Raw genomic sequence first — 17,063 nt, 5'->3', positions numbered from 1 at the left:
TTTGATAACTATGAAGAACAAAGACATTGAATGCTTCAGATGGTGTCATATCAAACATCTCAATCCAGCAGAGAATAATCCACAAAGAATCAAAATAACAGATAAAACGTTTGTTGATAAATTATATTATTCAGGTGTTAACTTTCCTGTTTCTCTAAAACATTAATAATAAAATTGAAAGATGAGCTCATCTTTCAAACCGGCTGTCTAAATCCCACAGGGATCAACGAACGCTTTTCATTCCACTTATTTATTCCTGCTTTTCTCCTTGCCATGTTCTCACCAATAACGTAGCTCCATTTTCTGCCTTTAAAGCACACACAACCTACAAGTCCTCTATTCGCTCCGACAAAGGGCTAATGCTCGAAACGTCAGCTTTTGTAATCGTTACGGTGGCCAAATTACCATTTCAACTTTGTTGATATATCCAAATTAAATCAGGAGTAGCTTTTGTATAACCTTATTTATAACTGTGTATTCTCTTTTCAAATGCGTTTTGATTTTCACCACGAGCAGAAACCACTACTACTTTATTGTTGCAATTTTTCCCTATAAAATCAGCAAATTTATCTTGCAATTCAGTTTCATTAGTTATTCTGAGCATTTTGTTTTTTAGATTATCACACATTTTGAACTCTCCATATTTTTTAATATTTGGTAAAACTTTTTCAAATGCCCAGTTTTGAAAAAGTTTTGCTGATTTAAGTTTACAACCAAAAATAAGCTGATAGCGTCTGTTGTGTCGGTCACATGACCTGAGGAGGTAATGACACGTGGAGCGACGAGCGAGGGATGTCGATTGAACTCGTTTGTTGTTAGTTATCTTATATGTGATTAAAGAGACGTAGTTACGGACAGAATACAACACTGGCGACGAGGATGTTCAGTACCTTCGCATAAATCACTGTGGCAGCGGCAAGTGTTGAATTTGGAGGAATTTTGCCGTTCGACTGTAAAGGCGCGATTACCTCAGTTGCTCCTCGGTGGAAAAAGTGGAAAAAATCTTTTGAATATTACCTCTTAGCGAGAGGAATCACCAACAGCGCTCGAAAAAAAGGTTTGCTGTTACATTGTGCTGTCAGTGAAGTGCAAGAATTATTCGAAACCCTGCAAGATCCAGGACCGCCGGCAGATGTAGGTGAAGACAACGCTGGCGAATATCAGAAAGCCCTACGCACACTTGATGCCCATTTTAGCGCGCGGTTAAATGAGCCATACGAAAGACACGCCTTCAGAAATCTCAAAAGGGGGGAGGAAAGACGGTCGATCATTTTATTACTCGGTTACGACACCAAGCGGAAAATTGCAATTGGGATAACGCAGGCGAGCCGATTCGCAATTCAGGTCATCGACAGGTGCAGATCAGACGACTTGCGGCGGGAACTATTGTTAAAGGGAACCCATCTAACTCTGGAAAAGGGGCAAGAAATCGCTCGATCTTTTGAGGCAGTAGATATTCATTTGAAAACGATGACTGGTGTGGAAGATGATCGTCAACAAGTTAACCGTATCGAACGTGGAGAAACCGCTGTCCAGTTCAAAGGAAGAGAAACGAAAGCCAAATGTTATCGTTGTGACAGAGAAGGTCATTTTAGTCGTGACAGTTGTTGTCCAGCAAGAAATGCCGAGTGTCAGAGGTGTCACAAGATAGGACATTTTGCTAAGGTTTGCCAAACCAAAATTGTCACCAGAAACAAAAGATTTTCTACAAGAGATGTGCTAGACAAAAGGAGATCGAATGTGAACTCGATTGATGATGACAACTTGAGAGTTGAGAGCGACGATGACGAGTACGCATTCACTGTGGGTACAGGAACTACAGGTGGGATGATAAATGTGTTAGTTGGAGGGATTTCTGTGCGAATGCTTATTGACTCTGGGGCAAGCACTAATGTGATTGATAAAGGAACATGGGAGGAGCTAAAATCCCAGAGGATTGAATGCAAATCCTATAGGTGCAAAAAGAAGCTGTATGCTTATGGGAGTAGTGTGCCTTTAGAAGTTATCGGTTGTTTCCAAGCAAGAGTAGTCCTGGGTGACAAAGTTTGTGAGGCAGAGTTTGTAGTTATTGATGGGACAGGACAACCCCTGTTGGGGAGAGGTTCAGCAATCAAGGTTGGAGTGCTTCAGATAGGAAGTTCCATAAACTCTGTAAGCAGTGACATTGTAGAAGAATTCAAAGATTGTTTTACAGGAGTAGGAAAGCTAAAAGGATATCAGCTTAAGTTGAAAATGAGAATAAAGTTGTTAAAAGAGAATGTGGCACCTGTGGTTCAGCCTCTGCGCAGACCACCATTCAATCTTAGAGACAAAATCGAGAAGAAATTAGACGAACTGAAGAACATGGACATCATTGAGAAAGTAAACAGTCCATCTCAGTGGGTCAGCCCTGTAGTTGTAGTCCCAAAACCCAATGGGGCAAGTGAGACTTTGTGTAGACATGAGACAAGCAAATTGTGCGGTAGAACATGAACGATACCCCATTCTAGACATTGATGAAGTACTTCAAGACATGAACAATAGTAAAGTGTTCAGCAAGCTGGACTTAAGATGGGGTTACCATCAAATTGAATTATCTAAAGAATCCCGTGAGATTACCACATTCATCACACACAAAGGTCTATACCGATATAAAAGATTGATGTTTGGGATATCAGCAGCTCCGGAGAAATACCAGCAGGTTATCCAGCAGACATTGTAGGGTATTGAAGGGGTACACAATATCTCAGATGATATTATAGTGGTGCAACACATGACCAGCATGATGAACATCTGCGAAAAGTGATGATGCGTGTACGTGAATGTGGCCTTACCCTCAACTTAGAAAAGTGACAATTCTCCATGAGTCAGTTGACATTCATGGGCCTTGTCCTGTCAAGTCGAGGAGTGGGTGTGGCCGCTGGCAAAGTGAAGGCAGTAGTCGAAGCAAGAGAACCAGAATCGGTTTCAGAAGTCAAGTCATTCTTAAGTCTAGTAAATTACAGTGGAAGGTTTATTCCAAATCTTGCGACACTGTCAAGGCCACTGCGAAGACTGACAAAGAAGGATGTTGTGTTCCAATGGGGATCAGAGCAAGCAGCAGCATTTCAGAAGCTGAAAAATGAACTGGCTCGAGCAGAGGTTCTTGGATATTACGACAAAGATGCTGAGACTCGTGTAATCACTGATGCAAGTCCTGTGGGTTTGGGCGCCGTTCTTGCTCAGAAGCAGCAAGGAGTGTTCAGGGTCATTATGTATGCTAGTCGAAGTCTAACGGATGCAGAACGAAGATACAGCCAGACAGAACGCGAGGCGCTGGCGATTGTATGGGCTTGTGAACGGTTCCACACTTACCTATATGGGATCAAGTTTCACCTTGTAACTGATCACAAGCCTTTGGAATGTTTGTACTCAAAGAAGTAGAGACCTCTTGCCCGCATTGAGCGCTGGGTACTGCGTTTGCAAGTTTTTGATTACACCATTGAATACAAGCCTGGTAGCGAGAACATAGCAGATTCCCTGTCTCGACTGAGCTGTTACCACAGTTTGGACGAGGAGAAAACGAGGAACGTTGCAGAAGAATATGTACGGTTTATAGCCCAGACAGCCACCCCAAAAGCCATGACAACACGAGAAGTAGAGGAACATTCCCACCGTAATGCTGAACTGAGTGAAGTAAGGCGATGCATTCGTGAAGGTGTCTGGAACAACAAAGAATGTGTTAAATAAAGACGAACTGTGTGCCATCGGCAAAGTCGTTTTGCGTGTAACTCGCATTGTTATTCCCAAACTCTGAGACAACAAGTACTAGCTATTGCAAACGAAGGACATGTTGGAATTGTTGCTACGAAACTGAGACTGAGGACTAAAGTGTGGTGGCCCGGTATCGACGAAGACGCTGAACAATATGTAAGGTCGTGTCATGGATGTCAGTTAGTTGGACAAGCAACTCCACTGGAGCCTTTGATGCCTACTGAGCTGCCGCTTGGCAAATGGCAAGACTTATCCTTGGATCTCCTGGGACCGATGCCAACAGGAGAGTACCTGCTTGTTGTCATTGACTATTATTCTAGGTACTATGAAGTGGAGATCTTGATGTCAGTTACTGCATCCCAGATTATCTCACGCCTCGAGACGATATTCGCTGTTCATGGCCTGCCAGCAATCATAACGAGCGACAACGGACCACAATTCCGGTCAGAAGAGTTTGAGCATTTTCTTGTTGATAATGGTATCTTACACCGCAAGGTTACGCCACAATGGGCACAGGCAAATGACGAAGAAGAGCGTCAAAACCGAAGCCTACTCAAGAGCATGAGAATTGCACAAGCAGAAGGAAAAAATTGGAGGAAAGAGCTCGTTCATTACCTCGCTACATACAGAACAACGCCGCACACCGTCACAGGAGTTTCCCCTGCCGAGTTATTATTTGGTCGAAAGATCCGCGCAAAGATGCCTGAGTTGCGCGAAACTACCGTAAATGATGATGAGCTACAAGATCGCGACTGGGAAAAGAAAATAAAAGCGAAGATATATGCAGATGAACGAAGGGGTGCTCAACTCAATGACCTTCAGACTGGTAACCAAGTGCTTCTAAAGAAGAAAAAGTCAAACAAGTTGTCAGCCAAATTTGAAAGTGAGCCTTATGAAATCATTGAAAAGAAGGGAAATAGTGTTGTGGTACAGTAACCTGAGAAAGTTCAATACCAGAGGAACGTCACAGAAGTAAAGAAGTTTACCCCCAGAGATGAACAATGCGTTGACAGTGATCATCAGTTTGAGTTACAAGAGGACAATGAATTAGAGCAGAGGCCGCAACGGGATAGGCATCCCCCAGATCACTATGGTGAATGGGAGTAACCCAGAAAGAAAACTGACATGATAGTAGCCTGTTACAGGTTTGAACCTTGTTGTTATTTAAAAAATAATAATAAAAATAAAAAAGAAAAAAGAAAAGGGAAACAGTGCGAACAATGGAGATAAAGACATTAGCTATGTAAAGCTAAAAAAAACAAAAGCAAAAAAACTCTGGACATAGTTGCAGTTGCGTTGATTGTATGATCTAGTTTAAGGTTAAGTTTTTCTTTTTTTCGCTAAGAAAAGAAGGGATGTTGTGTCGGTCACATGACCTGAGGAGGATATAACACGTGGAGCGACGAGCGAGGGATGTCTATTGAATTCGTTTGTTGTTAGTTATCTTATATGTGATTAAACGGAGACGTGGTTACCGACAGAATACAACAGCGGCCTGGTTCATTGATTACACACTGAGTGGGGCTGCAGGTTCTGATTATAATCTGTACGCATTGATGCTACATGAGGAAGAACTATCTGTTGATGTGGTAAGTGGAAAAGCATTACTGAGAGCATAAATCAACAACCTCATAATAATTGACAAAGGTATGATGAGATTATTTTTCACGCATAGCCCATATATGTTATTAATGTAACGTATATATGGAAGATATGACAGAGCTATTCAATCATTCCGTTAAACTGAGCAATGATCAGAAACAAAATCTTGCGAGAGCTATCAAGAATAATTCAGCCATTATTCTCAGATTGGGAAAATATTATTTGAATGGTCAAGATGAATTATTACTGACCAAAACACAAGTACAAAAAATTCAGAAAGCCAAAAGAGAAGGAAAAGGTGTTGATCTAAAGATCAGCAAAGCACAGATAAGACGTGTGGTGAAAGAAGGAGGCTCACTTTTCAGTAGTCTGATTGTTCTTGCGCCTAAAGTTCTTCCAATGGCAACTAAACTTGCAACCAAGATGCTACCTGGTCTTGCCACAGGTGCATTGACAAATCTTGGAAACTTTGGAATGGACAAGATACTTGGGCAGGGCAGACAGGAGGCTTTTTAATTCCACAGAATGAAAAAGATCAACTTGATCGATATAAGAGCATCAACAAATACACAGAGAGGTGGTACTATTGGCACTATATTGGCCAGAATTGGTATATCTCATTTGATGAATATGCTGGCAGGAAAAGGCATGCAGAACAGATCACGTACAAGTGCACCATGAGCTCCTCCTCCTTTGATATCAGCATCTGATGGTGGATTGCAGAATCGTGTATACAATCAAAATGATGCTTTACAGACCGCCTCCATTCATTGGTAGTTGGAAAGATGCAACTGTTGGAAGAGGTACAGGTAAAAAAAAGACCTTCAACAAAAAAGTGACAAGGGCTGCTGCTAGAAAAAAAATAGTCCGTTCAATGGAGTCCCTGTTCTAGGAGCCATTTTGTAAATAAAGCGATATCAAACTTTGACACATTGAACTAGATCAAATGCACGAAAGTGAAGAACTTTAATAAGATGCTTTCAAGAGATGAGATATTGAAAGAACCAATCAAAAAGGGCTATTATGTGATAAATCTGGATGACAAAGTTGATGCAGGCACACATTGGGTCGCAATGAATGTGAAAAATAAATTCACTAGATGTAGAACGCAACGTTCCGACTGCTTACTGCAAGTCTTCTTCAGGCGATGGGGTCGACTGGTTGCGGCAAAGCATTGTGTATCATGGTGGTCTGTTGTGATTGGTGCATCTCGATTCGGCTATTGTCTCCATGTACCATGGTTTCCTCAGGCGTTCGCTGATTTTTCGTGCGTCGTTGGTTTTGGTGTTTTCTTATTGTAGGCATCCACGCTTCCGGTATTTCGGCTCCGTTGTCCCTGTTTATGTTGTTTGAGTTGAGTCTTTTGTGAATTGCCGCTTTCACTTTCCTTGCGTACCATCATCCCAAGAGACCTACGAGTTCGCCCACCTATACCCGCCAAAGGCGCCCGGAAAGCCGCAGAACTAACATCCTTGCGATTTCTGAGGGAGCGAATACGACTGACAAGAAGAGCCATACCAGACACGAAGAAGGAAGCCGAATCCAAAGAAATTAATATCAGATCTACTCTCCCCGTGGAAGATGCGAGGACTCTACTGGACCAAATCTGTACCAACACCAGTGAGTCTTTGACAACACTAAAGAGCGACAGAAACAATTTTCGAGAAGCTTCTCCTCGAACAGAAAGCAGCCAGCCAGTCAACCTCGACATTGACCAAACAAACTGGGTCATTACTCTGTTTTCCAGAACACTAAGCGACGCAGAAACCACCCTGTTCAAGAGAGGACTAAACGTCGCCGTTACGCCGACCAACATCCCGGCCGCAGAAATAATCACGAAGGATGAAACAGCCATCAGACCACTCGATGCGGAACAAGCCGACGCAGTCCGAAGAACCATGAACAACGTACTTCAAAAGGCCGTGCCACCCAAGCCTAACATTACAACGAAAATGCGAAATGCGCTAAAAAGTCTCAAACAGGACCATTCCATCATGATCCTACCAGGAGTCAAAGGCTGAGCGAGTGTAGTCCCCTACACGGAAACCTACCACTCCAAGATGTCAACACTGATCGAGACCGGACCGTACAAACTCCTGAACAAAGACTCAACAGACCGCTTGAGTCGAAAAGCCACGGAAAAGCTGCTACAACTGAAGCGAAGCGAGAACCTATCGGAGACCGAATACAACGATATCACGCCGAAGCAGAAGCAACCACCCAGAATCTACAGCGTATCAAAAATATACAAAACCGACGTATCGCTCAGACCCATAGTGTCCTGTGTCAACACCCTTGCTTACGACCTATCGGGTTACCTAGCTAGAATTTTGTCTCTTCTCACAGGTAACTCCAACTACACAGTGAAGAACTCAGGAGAATTTGCGAACATCATCAGCAAAGAGACCATCCAAACAGACAAAGTATTGATACGGATCCTTTGACGTCGAGTCGCTATTCACAACGTCCCTATAGAGGAAACAGTACAGGCCGCGTTACATAGACTCAACAACGATCCGAGCCTACCAGATCGCACAGCGCTCACACCTCCCCAAATTGCAGACCTTCTGAATTTCGTTCTGAGATCCACATACTTTAAGTACAACGGAGCACTCTACGACCAACAAGAAAGAGCAACGATGGGTATCCTGTTTTCCGCTGTAATTGCCGATCTGTACATGAAAGCATTTGAGGAACAAACCGAAGCTACCGCCCCAGAACCACCGAGAATATGCAAGCGCTATGTAGATGATAACCTCACCGTCACGAAACAGCACAACGTGGATAATTTCCTGAGTCACCTCAGCCAACAACACCTCTCTATCCGCTTCACCATGGAAACTGAGAATAGCAACAAGATCACCTTTCTCGACACCCTCGTAACAAGGGAACCAGACGGTAAACTACTCATAGATGTATAAAGAAAACCCACACACACCGACCAGGACCTCGCGTATGATTCACACCATCTACAATCAGTTAAACGCGGTATTGTTAAGCGTTTACATGATCGGACTAAACGCATCAGCACCAAACCATCAGAAACAGCCCAGGAGACGAAACATCTATCTGCACTTCTCGTCGCCAACGGCTACCCTCCGTACTTCTTACAGAAGGTGACCAAAACCAGGCTTCCAACACCAGAGAGGAAAACAGCAGAATGCAAGTCTACTGCAGTGTTGCTATACATCAAAGGAGTCTCAGAACTCCTCCGCCGCCACCTACGGCAACAAGGAATACGCACCGTCTTTAAGTCCGACACCACGCTAAGATATCGGTTGGTCAGACCAAAAGATCCCGCTGACCCAAACAAGCAAGATGGCGTAGTCTACAAGATACCATGCTCATGCAGCAAAGTCTACATCCGGAAAACAGGACGACCCATGCAAGAAAGAATGAAAGAACACGACAGGGATATACGACTCGCACGCACTCAAAATTCCGCGGTTCCAGAACATGCTAACTGAACCGGAAACAAGCCGCTGTGGAACGAAATAAAGCTTATTGACCGAGACAGCCATTGGTACACAAGGAAAGTGAAAGAGGTAACTCACATAAGACTCAACCCAAACAACATAAACGGAGACAACGGAGCTGAAATACTGGAAGCGTGGTACGACGCACGAAAAATCAGCGAACGCTTGAGGAAACAATGGTACATGGAAACAGTAGCCGGATCGAATCGCACCAATCACAACAGACCACCAAGATATATAATACTTTGCCGCAACCAGTCGTCCCCATCGCCTGAAGAAGACTTGCAGTAAGCAGTTGAAACGTTGCGTTCTACATCTGGTGACTTTGTCGTGAGACAACAGAATAAATTTATGTTATCAACAATGATACTGTACATAAAACATATGAAATAGTTAATATCGCAACACCAACAGATGACAATCACGCCGTCAATTAACATATGTTGATTCGAAAAAAACACGAAATTTATAAATATGTACATGAATTAGATCACAATAATGTCAAAATTGTCAACTTCAAAAGTGCTCCTATTATTATTTCAAGTATTAGACATTTCAAAATGCTCTCACGTAGTGGAGGTTTCAAAACTTTAAAAGTAAAAACTGCCGGGATATACTTAATCAGTTATTCTGATAATTATAAAGGACCTTCCTGAACAGAATTCAGATAATATAAATATGATAAAAATAGTGCATTAACTGATTATATCAAAATTATAAAACTCGGTGATACAAGCAGTACTGAAATGGCAATTTTTTGTACCACTTTTCTTGCTAAATACAATCACTTCTGACTGTATATCACTCGCAACAGAAAATGGCCAACTTAGTGGCAGAGAATTCGCAAACTTTACATTATTGAGGCTTGCATAAATAATCTAACCAATTAATTTATGAGTTTTAAGAAACGAAGTATCATCAGTTTCAACCACTGATAAATCATTGAATGAAACCACAAAAAAAAATTAGGAGAATTGTACCGTTCGTCACAAAAAATACAGGCATTTTAAAAGGGCCTATAAATACCTCAAAACTCAGTACCTTTCACGCACAATTGGATCTGCTTTCTTGGTTGTTGAAGGTACCTTAGTAGGAGGTGTAATCTTGAACCCAATTGTACTCGGAACCATATCATGAGCTGGTGTATTGTTGAACATCTTCTCAGAAGTTAAAAACTTCAAAAAAAAAAATTGAAATGTTTAGGTTTGCCTTCATATCATATGAAATAACTCTGCATGAAATACAGTTCTTCACGAGAGGCACTAAATTTAACAACACAAAATTGTTGGACAATCTCAAAGTACTCGATGATATAATAATTGATATGTGTCCAATAACTGATAAATTTGAAAAAGAATATAGAAAGAAATTCATGTAAGAATCTTCTTAATTTCTTCTCCTTTTTCAACCAATGCTTGTCTCCAGAACTTTTCATATCTTTTCAATGTTCTCTTGGATTGAGTTTTTCTATGTTCACTTTGATATCCATCAAAGAGAATAACTTCTTACTTATAAATTTTATATTTACCACTTTTTCTTCCTATTTTTTATACTATCAAGCTCTTCAAATACTCTGTTTACGCTTTCTATAACATTTGGATGTATCTAAAATTTATGCTTACCTTCTATAGCTATAATTAGTCTCCTAATGTGGTACTTGCGCTGATATACTGTTTGCGAAATCTATCTTTATTATCGTGATAGTCAATGAATTCATCCACTGGTTTCCAATCTTCGACAAACCCACATCTCAGACAAACGAATTCATTATTGATAAACTCAATATTATTCTTATAGCAGCAAAGTCCTTTATTTTTTACAGGCTCAATCAGTTTTCATGCAAAACAAACAATCAGCCCAACATCTAACAAACAAAGATAAACATTCTCATCACATTCAAAAGTTTCCTCTGAAGATTCAATCTTTATATTTCTTTCCCTTTGTATTATAATTTTCCCAAAAATATCGTAATCATTTTTTATCAGTCCGAGATGAACATTTCTTTCACACAGTTTTTCTATATTATATGCAATTTTTTTTAATCTTAAATGTTTCCATTAATCTCTCGCTTCTTCAAGCCATTTATTAAATCCAATTTGTTCTTTCGCTTCTTTAATAAATCCTTTACCTGATGAAATCCTCGAATTATCCGATCTTATCTCACTCTTGTCTGTATTAATAAAATGAATTCTCCTCCGTTTTCGAATCAAACCTTTCCAACATTCATAAACAAATGTATTAGCAGAAATAACGCGACTATCGCTTCATTCAATAAAAACACGAATCATTCTATAACCTTTCAATTTAAGTGATTTCTAACAACAATCTCCCCGCAACCATTGATATAAATCAAGCTACCATCTTTTGAAGTTCCAAATCTCTTATGAACTGGGTGTAAATGGTGATGCTGATTATTAAACCAAAGCAAATTTGACCCTCTTGGTTTAGGAATAGGAAACAGTTTTTTTGACCGCCTTTAGTCATCTGAATTATGTAACGTGTCTTTTTTTTTAAGTGTCTGCAAATAAAAAATATCCTGAAAAATGGACAATATCACTTCCAAACAACCAAACAAAGTAAAAAAGCTTCTTAAAAACATACTAAAAACTGGATTAAAACATCAAAACTAAACTTTTTTTACCGCTCTCAGGGCGCCTAAACAAAAAATCAAAAACTTCACCGCCCTCAGGTCAGTTGGTGAGTTGAGGGTCAACAATGATATGTTAATATCTTTAATGAACAAATTAGAGCAAGCACTGTGCTATTTCTGAGCTGTGAGCTAGACTCCCCATTTTAACCACCACTTACTTGTTTTATCACCTTTACATGTGCGCTGATCAATATCTGCCTTTAACGACTCTCTGGCGTAATGCCTTACACAAAGGAAAGTACTCGGCGAACATTGTAAATAAAAACGATAAAAAAGCCCAATCAAGGAATGAGATTTCTGACCTCAAAGAACTCACTTTTAAGCAAAGAGATGGAAAATACAAGTGTATTCTCTGTCTCTAAAATAGCTGGGTTTAGCATCAACGAAAACAGAACAAACAGCTGAGGACACAGAGCGTAGAAACACTTTAAAAAGTAGGCTTACAGCCAAAGAAACGGAGAAAAATGAAAAATTCTTAAAAAATCTCTCAAAACTATCAACCATCTGACAGCCAAGTCAGCGTGCTATCAAAGGCTCTCAAATTCATCCCAACATCCATGACAAACGAATATAAAATCAGGCCAACTCTTGCGAGATTTATTCGCGAGACGAATGCGCCTCCAAAACACCTTTCAGGGACAAAACAAAGAATCACTTCCGTTTCATATCAAACTGAATGCCACCGGTTCAAGTCTTCTATTCCCCTTCAGAGCTACTTGGAAAATTATCATAACACAACTTGCAGAGATTACTGTAGCTAAGCCAAAAAATACTTTGTAACGCAATGAGGTCACGGCTCTAAAAGAGTTGAAAAAACTCTGCTTTTAAACCTCGCAGAAGCAACTCAACAACAGTCATCATGAATAAGACTGGAAAAACAGAAGAAGCTAAAATGCAACTCAAACCTCCCAAAGCAGAGATAGCAAAAAACACACACAAGAAAGGGTTAATGGATCACTGATCAAATGCATCGGGGCAAACACATTGATGGTTTGACTTAGAAATGGCTTTCACAAACTTCTAATATCCGCCTTGATGCACAATCAGCCATTGCCGAAAACACTTTTTATATATCATCCGATATTTCCTACAAAAAGGAAAAATCCCTTACGACAAGCAAAGTCCGTGCCGTTCAGTCTTAACCTTTATTCTCATGGAAAAAATTCATCGTTTGCCGACGCAAAACTATCTTCAGAAGCTTCAAATGATTTCTGGGACAGTTCATAGTCAAAGAAAGTCGACATTTCCCGACTGACAACAAAACAGTTCTCAAAAAAGTAACAAATGTGATTCTCTGTGTAGCGAACAAAGAGAGTTCTAACAAAGCAAAGCATAGGTTTGTTGAGCCTTTGACGTCACGTTTTCTGCTGTACGATTGCGGGCTCGGCTGGATGTTTTCAGGAATGGCGGACGATTTTTGAGACTTAGAAGCGGAAAAAATTAGTCGTCAAAGGTTTGTTTAAGTTTTAAATGGCGAAAAGGCTTTTAACTTGACTCAATTGAAAATTCTGTAAACAAATTAGCCCAAAATAAATTGGTCAATTTTCGTCTCAGGGGCACTTTAAAAATAAGCCCTTCTGATGATTGACGGTTAAATCAAAGGTCACTTGACGATCGACAGTTAAAAATAAGCCCTTTTGACGGGTAATGGTTAAATCTAAAGTCATTTGACGGTTAATGTTTTCGAATGTCGTTTATAGAACAAGCTAAACGGGCAAATTTAGCCGTAACTTTTCAAAATGACTCGTTTGTAAAGAACTGTTAATTTACTACACCTTTTATCGACAAATGACTAACGTTTTACGACACCGGAAGGTTTTCCACACCGGAAGTCAGTTCTGGCGCTAACAATTTTTACTCTCGACAAGAACTTAAATGACTTACATAAATGTATTTTTGCGAAATATCAAACCTTTTTCTTATAAACAACAGAACTTTACCCCAATTAAGGCAATTGTTTAGTTCCTAATTAAGACAGAGCTTGGACACTAGTGGCCAATTTCCGATTTTGGCCACTGGTGGCCAAAATCGTTAATCGGAAAATTTTGGCCACTGGTGGCCGATTTTAGATTTTTAGATTTTCTAGTGGCCGATTTCCTATTTTAGACACTAATGGTCGATTTCCGATCTTGGACACAATACAATACAATATTCTTTATTTAACGAAGGTGACGTAATTAACCGAATGAGTTATCTAACTTAAGGCCTTCACAGCTGTACAAATTACACATATAGAATAATGACTAATCAGCGATACGACTTACCACACGAAACTGATATAAAACTAGACAATTGCATGCCTTAATGCAGATATAATATGATATAAACAATTACCTTCTAATACAATTATAATACAGAGAAAAGCGACACCATAACACATTAACTCTTCGAGATGAGAAACATTACTAGCAAACTTAAAGAACAAAATATGAAGATTATGCTTAAAATTATGTAATCTAGATGAAAAATAGTAGAAGAAGGAGATACACAAGTTATTTGCACAAGATCAGTGTCAAGGCAATTAAGAATGGTGGCAGCAGAGTAAGCAAATGTGTGCTTTCCAAAATTAGACCGCGGGAAATGAACCTAAAGCTTAAAAGCGCAAGCTCTGGTGCGCAAACCAGTTTAATGAACGGAAGGTAAGTATTTCAATTTACGTTTAAGACAAAGAGGAGCATCAGGATTATTAAGAATAGTGAATAAGAGTACAAGTCTTCTTAAGTTTAAGTTTAAGTTTAGTTTTAATTGATTCGCCACAGGAATGACAGGAGAAAGGAACAGAACTTTCATTCCAATTGACACCTGACCCCTTTTTTACCCACCCATCCCACCCCGGGGAGGACATTCATCACACAGTAATCTCGTGTGTGGGAAATTTACGTCTCCCACCCCAACTCTGCAGAAGACGGGACCTCCATTTATCGTCCCTATCCGAGAAGACTAGAAAGTCTAACCATTTGCAGATATTATTACAAAGGCAGCACTTTCTTCTCAGTTAATTAAAAACCCTGAATGCTGGTCCGGCCGGATTTGAACTCACGACCTCCCGTACAACAGTCCGGCACTCTACCAATTTAGCTAACCGTGAAGCGGTTAGTTTTATAAGGTCGAAAATAGGAAGCCATTTTAGCTTGGAAAATAAGCTAACAGATGGTTGAGAGTAGTCACCATCAGGGAGCAGTTTAGTTGCACGTTTTTGAAGGTGAAGAAAAAGAGATAATAAATAACTAGAACACTAGTGGCCGCTTACGGATTTTGGACACTGGTGGCCAATTTCTGATTTTGGACACTATTGGCCGATTTTGGATTATGGACATTAATGGCCGATTTGGGATCTTGGACACTAGTGACCAATTTTGGATTTTGGATTCAAGTGGCCGGTTTGGGATTTTAGACACAGTGGCTGATGCGTGATTTTGGATATTAGTGGCCATTTTGGCATTTTGGACACTAGTGGCCGATTTTACATTTTGGCCACTGGTAGCCAATTTCCGATTTTGACCCCTAGGGGATGATTTCCGATTTTGACCACTAGTGGCCGATTTCCAATTTTGGACACTAGTGGCCGATTTTACATTTTGGCCTCTGGTGACCAATTTCCGATTTTTTCCCCTAGTGGCTGATTTCCGATTTTGGCCACTAGTGGCCGATTTCCAATTTTGGACACTAGTGACCGATTTTCGATTTCGTTTTCAAACATCGTGTAAAAAATCTCAAAGTTTGCCTTCTGAAGCATTAAGTTTTGGTCACAAATGCTCCCACAGTGTTTTAGCAGGATCTTGACTTACGTGAACTTTTGGATGGAAGGCATGTAGTGGGGAGGGAGGGAAGGGAGCGCCCTTGCCACAAATTTTTCGGGCCCACTCTTTATGGAATTTCTGGATCCGACCCTGAATGCTGACACTGAAAAGGCTTTGCTCCTCTAAAGCACCAAAGATATTAGTAAAAAAGAGCCACATGGTAATCTTTATGAGCAGCGGATTTCGAAAGCATCGAAGGTCCCAAGTAGATTATGATCTGTCCTTCCTTTTCGACCAGGTCCATCGCGCGTATTAATAAAAATCAGTGAAAAAAAACAAGTATGTTTGCGCGGCGCGGGAAGCTCTTGGAGTGCCTTCGACACTGTGGGAAGAAGAAATGTATTTTCCAAAATCCATGCCCTTGTTAACCCGAGCCGCTCGACTGATAATGTACACTTATGAGACCCTGAGGACATAGTCCGCCCAGAGAATAAGTTGTAAAGGATTTCGTTGAAATCACAGGCAGACCACCTGATGGGTGCGACGTGCATGGCAAATCTATTGCAATATAATGGAGTGTGTGAGGGCTGCGAATTAAGAATTAGAAAATAAAATAAACAGCCTATCTTTGTATAGAAAACCTCCACAAAGGGAGACGAAGTGTTAGAGCACTGAGCTGCAGCAATTTTTCGCCTCTGCGGTGTGTTCGAAACGATCTTGTTACTGAATTGTTCTCGACCGCTTGTTTATCTGAAGGAATATGAGACTAGGCTTGTGTAAAATGGTAGGTTAGGTACAGTTTGATGTGTTTTTCACCTACATTTGTTGCTTTTGCAGTCCCATTCCCTGTACCTTTCTAGAAGCAATATGTTTACTAGGTTTTCTGTTATATTATCCATGATAAAGCTGTAATTTTGAAGATGTGGTTTGATCTGCATCTGTTTCTTTGTATTGCCAATCCCTGTACGTTTCTAACAGTAACGTGTTTACCAAGCATCCTATCATATTATACATGATGTTGTGATATTTAGGATGTGGTTTGATCTGCAACTACTTCTTTGCATTCCCGATCCCTGTGCGTTTTTATAGGCAATGTGTTGACCAAGCTTTCTGTTATATCATCCACGATGAAGCTGTGAGTTTGAGGATGTAGTTTGATCTGCATCTGCCAGTTGGCATGCCCGATTCCTGTGCATTTCTTGAAGCAGTGAGTTTACCAAGCCTTCTATTATTTTATCTACGACACTAGAATGACGGAGAACCTCATTACGCCGGCTGTATGACTGATATGATGTGTCGTTTTCTTAAGCAAATTATTTCTTCTCACTACCTCTTTTGGGGACTATCACATACGTAGTGGGTAATAAAAGGCATAACTTTTTGCAGGTTTATATGTATTCTATGGAGTGCTTACGCTCTTCATTATTAAAGCTTCTGAAGATTATTCTCTTTCTCTTAATGACTGTATCGCGTTCAATTCTCCCTTACTTATCTCATAGCAAAGACTTGCACAAACATTTCTGTCGCTTTGTGAATTTGAAGTCCGTGATGATTTTACCTGACCGACGACCCAGTTTCTTTTGCCCATAAAAGACATTCACGTATCTAACGCTGATCAGGCAAAGCAGAATGGATTGATCCAGGGTTAAACGTATTCATGCCCGTGTTGGGGAGAACTGAAAACAATAGACCTGATGGCTTCGAAGGATCAGAATAAATATCTCCGCAAGGAAAAAGAAAAGCTAACAGTCAAGCAATTTCATCTGCTTTCCTTTGGCATGGCCATTTCATCTTCCGATCAGATCCGTACCATTAGACGAAGGCTTTTAAGGTCATCTATTGGGAACATGGGAAAACATAGAT

General features: G+C 40.4%; 1 pseudogene; it reads left to right on the top strand.

Moving 5' to 3' along the window:
- The first annotated feature begins 7,892 nt into the window (after positions 1-7,892).
- LOC148736037 (uncharacterized) overlaps positions 7,893-17,063 on the top strand; it is a 19,386-nt pseudogene continuing 10,215 nt past the window's right edge.

The sequence above is a fragment of the Stylophora pistillata genome, chromosome 3 (assembly GCF_964205215.1).
Source record: "Stylophora pistillata chromosome 3, jaStyPist1.2, whole genome shotgun sequence".
Classification (NCBI taxonomy): Eukaryota; Metazoa; Cnidaria; class Anthozoa; order Scleractinia; family Pocilloporidae; genus Stylophora; species Stylophora pistillata.
Note: the sequence above shows the minus strand (reverse complement) of the source record. Positions and strands in the feature narration are given on the sequence as shown.